At 37.2% G+C, this 8,087-nt stretch overlaps 1 long non-coding RNA gene across 1 annotated transcript in view; it reads right to left on the bottom strand.

The window, feature by feature from the left end:
- LOC126390161 (uncharacterized) overlaps positions 1-2,779 on the bottom strand; it is a 39,746-nt gene extending 36,967 nt beyond the window's left edge. Inside the window, exons 1-2 of the long non-coding RNA XR_007569937.1 lie at positions 2,350-2,779; positions 2,024-2,252 (exon numbers count right to left, since the gene is read on the bottom strand). This is a non-coding gene — a long non-coding RNA (uncharacterized LOC126390161). The remainder of the gene's footprint in view (positions 1-2,023; positions 2,253-2,349) is intronic.
- Positions 2,780-8,087: the final 5,308 nt, after the last annotated feature.

Below are 8,087 nucleotides of genomic sequence, written 5' to 3' on the forward strand. Positions count from 1 at the left end.
TGAGGCAAATTGTGATTTGTGATATTGGGCTTTATAAATAAAATTGATTGATTGATTGATTGATTGTCACTCACTTTATGACTCACCTACTGTATTTCCTGACTAAAATCAAAAGCATCAAAACGTGTATAAAAACAGTTAAGTGCATTTGCAAATTCAATGTCTGACTCAAAGCCATCAAAAGAGATGATACTGCTGGTCAAGTGGGGGTTGTCCTGAAGTAGAGCTGTGTGTCATCAGCATAACAATGGTAGGATATCCCATGCTTGCTGATGACACTGCCCAGGGGGAGCAGGTAGAGGGAGAAGAGGTTTGGGCCCAGCACTGAGCCCTGAGGGACACCACAGGTGACGTTGTGGGTGTGTGATTTTGCTTTGCCCAGGGCGACGTGCTCGGTTCTGTTGGTCAGATATGAGGTGAACCAGTTGTGTACATTTTCTGAGAGTCCAATGGTGTATTGCAGGCAGTGGAGGAGGATGTTGTGGTCAACTGTATCAAAAGCAGCTGTTAGGTCCAGGAGGATGAGTAGAGATGGGGAGCCAGTGTCTGCAGCCGTTCATGTGGATCGTCTTCTATGTGGGATATTTGTCTTCCTCCTGAAATCAACGATCATTTCTTTTGTTTTCTTTCTCTGTTCAAAGCCAGGTTATTTACTGAACACCACTCAGTCAGCCTCCGGACCTCCTCCCTGTAAGCTGTCTCATCACCTTCACTGATCAGGCCCACCACTGTTGTGTCATCTGCAATTTAATGATGACATTGGTGTTGTGGGTGGCTGTGCAGTCATGTGTGTAAAGTGAGTACAGGAAGGGGCTCAGGACACAACCTTGTGGGGCTCCTGTGCTGAGAGACAAAGAGGAGGAGTGGTGGGGGCTCATTCTCACAGACTGTGGCCGGTTGGTTAAGAAGTCTCGTATCCACAGGCAGATGTTATGATGGAGGCCAAGGTCGGACATCTTGTGAAACAGTCTTGCCACTTGACAGTGGGGCTGGGTGGCTCAGTGTGTAGAACAACGGGCCCTAGATCAGAAGATCATGGGTTTGAGCCCCCACCCGGACACAAACCCCAGCCACATTTGTGCCAGTCCCAAGCCCGGATAAATGGAGAGGGGTGTGCCAGGAAGGGCATTTGTTGTAAAAACTGTGTCAAGTCTTTATACGGATGGCAGCTGATGATCTGCTGTGGCAACTCCTCACGGGAGCAGCCGAAAGACGATCTCAATCATTTGACACTTTGATGCAATTTTGTTTTACTCTGCATGTTGCCCAGTCAATAACACTAGGTGCACAACCTAAAGCATTGACGGATTGACGCTGACCGGAAGTCATTCATTCCAATGGATGTGAAAATGACGGACAGTAATGGACTAGTGCGCAGCATGGCAGCGGTTCCGTTGACCGTCAGACCATGGAGGCGTTGGATTCTTCCTACTCGGGCATTGACAAGATGGGAGAAACGGGGCGTAACGGTGCTGGAAGTAGGAAATAAATTGCAATCGCAGTTGTAAACAAACAATATCTCATTTATTTATGCAAAAGAAAAATAAGCATAAGCTTTTTTTCCACTATTAAAAGTGATTGTTGACCAAAGGTTGATTTCTATGCGGTTGATATTTTCGAATTTCGCGTTCATTTCTATATATATCAGCTCTTTCAATAGTACACTACTCAACTCGTCTCAGTTCAGTTGGTACAGTGACAGTCAACATGAGAGATCATCGCAGGAAGATATTGCTAGCTCTTCTGCTAGATGACTTCGCTAACAGCTGTCACCGACAGCACGCTAGCTAGCCACCCGCATCTGGCCAGGTCCATCAACGACAGAACCTCGAGGCGTTGGGAATGCTTTGGGGAAACGCTCCATTAAAACAGAAAAAATAGGTTGTGCACCTGGCATAATGCTGACTTGCATAACCTTACAGTACAGTACCATACAGTGTACAATGTCTTTAGTCAAACAATTGAACACTGACATGTTGCTGTAGCTTTTCATTGACAAATACATATATGCTTTGTATCATACCTGTGTGCTTGAAGTGTGTCATGTGTTCAGGGTCATTCAGAAGTCTTGTGTCAGTGATGACAGACTGCAGAGCCTTGAATGATGTGGAATCTGGGCGGAGCCACTGTTTCTTCCTTTGGTCTTCTGGGCTGAGAGGGGGGTGGTAGCATGTGCACCCTTCTCCATCTTCTTCCCATCTGTGCTCTCCACAAATGTGATGCAGTAGGGATGTCCTTCTGCGTTTCAGTTCCTATAAAAAACATGTCAGAATATGTCATACATGCATCAACAGACTTACTGAAATATTTTCATGTCTTCATTCGGGTAAATTGGTATTGGGTGATTACCTCTGCGTCCTCACCGCATGTTTATGGAGCTACATTAGGGTCAAAAGTTTTGTACTTGAAAAAATAAAATTTGAAACTGAAAATTCATGTGTTGATCTTGAATTTTGAAAAATACTACAATGTATTCAGAATAAAAATAAGTGTATGAAACGTTTTTTCAGATTATATATAATTTTGATTCACTTTGGTAATTCTTTTGAATGAATAATTTATTTTCACTTTTCACTTCCATATATATTTTAACATTTGAGGTCTTATTTTTTTCAGTTGCATGTTTTATCTTTTCAGATTCAGATCTTATTTTTTACAGTTTCAAATCTTATTTTTTCACTTTCAAATCTTTTTTTCACTTTCAGATCTTTTTTTTTTTTACAGTTTCAAATCTTATTTTTTCACTTTCAAATCTTTTTTTCACTTTCAGATCGTTTTTTTTTTTCAGTTTCAAATCTGTTTTTGAGTTTCAGACTTTTGACCCTGATGTGGCGTGGGAGGCGTGGCATCAACTGAGAGGGGTGTGGAATCATAAGTGACAGTGCCTTCAGGGAACGTAGGAACTTAAAAAATTCTGACTCAACACTTATATACACCATATTCATGTGACTTGCAGTGTAAAAATTGATGCCAGTGACAAACTTCCATTTAGAAATCTGTTTTAGACAGTACTGAGCACCAATAAGAGCGATAAATTATGCCAGATTTTGCAGTTCAACAGCCACATTTTAAGTGCTGTAATGTCCGATTTCCACATAGCACTGTGAACGCAGCGTAGTGTCCATTTTGCTTGCAATGATGGCGTCCGGTCGGTCGGATCAATCTGCTGGAGCCCATACATCCAGCACACAGGTGAGAAATGTTAACTAAGTTTTGGGAAATCATAACAAATATTAAGGGGTCGTTTTTGTGACAACATACTTTTTTTTTTTGTGACGTCTTTTAACTTTTAAGTATAATTTGTCAGAGCTGGAAAGTGTGATTGTCCACAGCTCCATCATCACGGTCCTGTTGATGCTTCCTCATCCAGCAGGCTAAACGTGTCCCCTGGATGAAACCTTTGAGCTTGGGGAAAAGGAATCAATCCTAAAACATCTCCCTACTCACCTGACCTGGCTCCAGGTGATTTTTGTGGCACCAGGTGAGTAGGGAGGTGTTTTAGGATCGTTTCCTTTTCCCCAAGCTCAAAGGTTTCATCAAGGGGACATGTCTGAATGAATGAATGAATGAATGAGTTTTATTTTCGTGTCATGTCCAAAGACCCATCCCTTACGGGATTATAAGACACCAGAAAAATAAAATCATCAGTTTACAAAATCACATTCACTTAATTTGGGAGCTACACAATTTACACCAGAAAAACAAAACAAAAACAGAAAACAAATAAATAAATCAAATAAAAATAAATAATAGTTCTTTCTCCACAACAAAACCAAAATAGATATTTTCACATGTTACTTTTCTTCGTTTATCCCAAGCTTTCTCTAAATAGTCAGCAAGTGCGAATACTTTGTAATCAAAAATCCATTTGAGCCTCTCAGCATCATTCAACCACATCAAGTCTAAATTCTTACACCTGTTAAATAATTTCTGACGCAACTCATGATACAGAGGACAATAAAAAACAAAATGAAACTCATTTTCAATATCATTAATATCACAATATGAACAAAACCTCTCTTCTTCTGACACCCCCCAAAAATGTCTTGTCTCAAGATGCAGAGGCAGGATTCCAGAACGGAGTTGGGCACATAGTGATCGTTGTCTTTTAGATAAAGGGGCACAAACATACTTTTCACTGCTATAACAGCTTTTTAGTAGTTTATTTTTTTTTAGTAGTTTATTTTGGTTCATTTGTTAATTAACCAGATGCATTCCAGTAAAGCAGTACATACTGTATATATGAATGAACCAAAAGGTGAAGGCTGAAGCCGTAGCTTATATGATGCCTTCCCTTTTTACACTACATCACACCAAAACAAAAACATAAACATAAAGTGTTACAACAAAGACAAAAGTGTTACAAAGATCAATTTCAACGAAAAAACATGTGATATAGGCTTAGGAATTTACAGGCGAAGCTGCCCAAGGAAACTTAATATACTTGGTCATACCAAGAATTTATATTTGTCAATTGCCCTAAGTTTAAACATTTTTTTGAATTTACAGATAGAACTACACATTTTTAACTCATCACAGAGACTATTCCACAAGTTTACCCCTTTAACAGAAATACATCTACTTCTGAAGTTTGTCCTTACTTTAATTTTTTTGAACACACAGTTTCCTCTGAGTTCATACCGACTTACTCTGGGTGAAAACATTTTCTGAGTGCAGTAAGGAAGTAGATTGTTGTGGGCTTTGAACATTATAAGAGAAGTTCTTAATTCAACGAGATCTTCAAATTTTAACGTATTTAATTTAATGAAGAGTGGATTTGTTGGTTCGCAATATTTTGAGTGATTTACAATTCTTATGGCTCTCTTTTGTAATTTAATTATTGGGTCAATGTTTGTTATGTAAGTGTTTCCCCATATCTCCACACAGTACGTGATGTATGGGACAATGAGTGAACAATATAGCATGTACGTGGATTTCTGATTTAAAAGTTCTTTCGTCTTGTATAGAATTGAAATGATTTTGGACAATTTAGATTTAATATTATTTATATGTGTTTTCCAATTGAGTTTATCATCAATTATCACGCCCAAGAATTTATTTTCACACACTCGTTCAATTTCGACATCATTAATTTTGAGTTTAACTTCACAATTTACTTGTCGGGTACCAAAGATTATAAATTTAGTTTTACTTAAATTCAGTGATAATTTGTTAATATCAAACCATCTTTTAAGAACTTTCAACTCTTTTTCCACTGCACTCAAAAGCTGTTCCAAATGTTTACCAGAGCAATATATACTGGTATCGTCGGCAAACAACACAAATTTTAACAGATTTGACGCATCACAAATATCATTTATATACAAAATAAACAATATGGGACCCAGCACAGATCCTTGTGGAACACCATATGTAACTTTTAATAAATTAGAATTTTCATTGTTCAGATGTACATATTGGAATCTGTCTTCCAGATAGCTTTGTAGCCATGTATAGGCTATTCCTCTGATACCATATCTCTCCATTTTTTTCATCAAAAGCCTGTGGTCGATGGTGTCAAAGGCTTTTTTTAAGTCAATGAACACCCCTACTGTAAACTCTTTATTATCAACAGCAGTTGAGATTTCTTCTACCCGTTCGGTCACTGCCATCAAGGTAGACCTATTTGACCTAAAACCATACTGATGGTCATTTAGTATATTGTGTTTATTTAAAAATTTATTGAGCCTGTGTATGAACAATTTTTCCAGAATCTTTGAGAATTGTGAGAGCAGAGAGATCGGTCTATAATTGGAAAATTGGTGTCTGTCTCCACTTTTAAAGATGGGAATGATTTTAGCAGTTTTCATTTTAGTAGGGAAGATACCGGTTAGAAAGGATTGGTTGCAGATATGCGTCAGTGGAGTTACAATACATTCTATTATATCTTTGACAAATGTCATATCCAAACCCATCCAGTCAATGGACTTTTTGTTCTTGAATTTATGAACAATATCAATTATGTCCTCTTCAATTACACCATTAATAAAAATAGAATAAGTATTTTGTCTAATTATGGTTTCATCCAAGCCATCCTTATCTCTCGGTTCCACAATCTCATTTGCTAAGTTAAGTCCAACATTGGTAAAATACATATTGAATTCATTAGCAATTTCCTTCGTTTGATCTATTATTGTTTTGTCTTTTAGAAAGTAGTTTGGATATTCTGCTTTTTCAGAGCACTTTTTCATTATGCTATTGATTACCCTCCACGTTCCTTGAACATTACTCCTGTACTGTTCTAATAATTTATGGTAATAATTCTTTTTATTTGCCCTAATTATACTTATTAATTTATTCTTATATGTCTTATATCTATTTTCTGCATCTGTAGTTCTGTGTTTTAAAAACAATTTATATAGTATATTTTTCTTTTTACATGCATTCTCAATTCCCATAGTAATCCAAGGCTTTTTTATATTATTATTATTCATACTCATCTTTTTTACAGGGCAATGTTTATCATACAATTCAAGTAGTGTGATTATAAAGGCATCATATGATTTATTTGGATCATCATTAGCATAGACCTCACTCCAAGTTTGGTTCCTAAGGTCCATCTTGAGGGCAGCGACCGCTTCTGGCGTTGTGTGTCGAACTAACTTACAAGTATTAATACTACTTTCTTTTTTTGTCTTGAAAAAATGATGAAAAATGGCAAAGACAGGAAGGTGATCAGTTATGTCATTTATCAGTAATCCGGCAGTTATTTCAGTTTCAAGTGTATTTGTAAATATGTTGTCTATCAATGTGGCAGTGTCTATTGTTATTCTGCTTGGCTTTAAGATTACAGGAAATAGACTGCTGCTATACATAGAATTGAGGAAATCTGTTGTTTTTGTGTTTCCATGTGGGTTTAATAGGTCAATATTTATATCTCCACATACAATTTGAATCTTATTATTATTCAGATTTCCAATTATATTGGCTAAATGTTCATTGAATGTATCCACACAGGATCCAGGCGTCCGATAAACACAGCTAATAACTATATTTTTGAATTTCTCGACAGAGATTTCAATTGTTAGACATTCCATTATATCTGTTACAACATTTGACATGCTTTTGATTAATCTGCATCTTAAAGCATCGTCCACATACAAGGCGACCCCTCCCCCTTTTTTACTGTTCCTATTAGTTGTAAACAACTCATACCCATCCAGTTCTACATTGTGGGTTTTTTCATTGTCTAACCAGGTCTCGGATATAGCTATTACACTAAATTTATTGAATTTGCTTAAGTAGTCCTTAATTTTAGAGTAATTTCTATGCAGGCTTCTACTGTTGAAATGTATAATTGAAAAGGAACCTCCAGTTTTTACAGTAGAGCAAAATTGTTCATCTGTGTAGTGTTTACAATTTCTATTTATTTGATTATAGAAGTGGTTCTCGGGGTCAAGTTCATTGTCAATCTCATACATTTTATATTCATTGTGGTCAAATGTTTTAAGGTTCAAGCTATCGCTATCATATGTTCTATATAGATGATGTACATTGTCAACAACACAGTCTATGCCAGTGGATAAAGACTCTTCATCATTGTCTTTGTACAGGAAGGTGCAGTCCATATCAGGATCTGTCATTTTCTTATTGTTTGATCCATGTACATCCCACATCCATCCATCCATGCCCATGAAAAGGCATCTGTATCCAAGAAGAAAAAAAAGAGAAAAAAACCAAAATTGCATGAGGTAAAAAACAGTAATCCGTCCAAAAAACGCTTAGGACATGAATAATATCCATCCATATCCACAGAGTAGGCAAAAATTGCAGTTTCCATACTGGACCCAAGCCAGAGAATTAGGAGGAAAAAAATGAAAAAGATCCAACCATCCAAGGTCCATGACACAGTTTCATCACTGTCTTTCTCAACAAAAAAGCAAATATATTGTCATTTTTCATTGTCACTTATATTGATCCAAGTCTCTCAGATTTCTTACCACCACCACCTTAGCTTGCTCTGGTGGTCCATTTAACCGTATGAACACTTTTCCATTCCTTGTCCAGGTTGCTTGGATTTTGTTTTGCTTCCTGAGGGTACGGCCATTCCAAGCTATTTCAGCATTTTTCTTTGTCAAGTGTTCGTT

The sequence above is a fragment of the Epinephelus moara genome, chromosome 5, assembly GCF_006386435.1.
Source record: "Epinephelus moara isolate mb chromosome 5, YSFRI_EMoa_1.0, whole genome shotgun sequence".
Lineage (NCBI taxonomy): Eukaryota > Metazoa > Chordata > Actinopteri > Perciformes > Serranidae > Epinephelus > Epinephelus moara.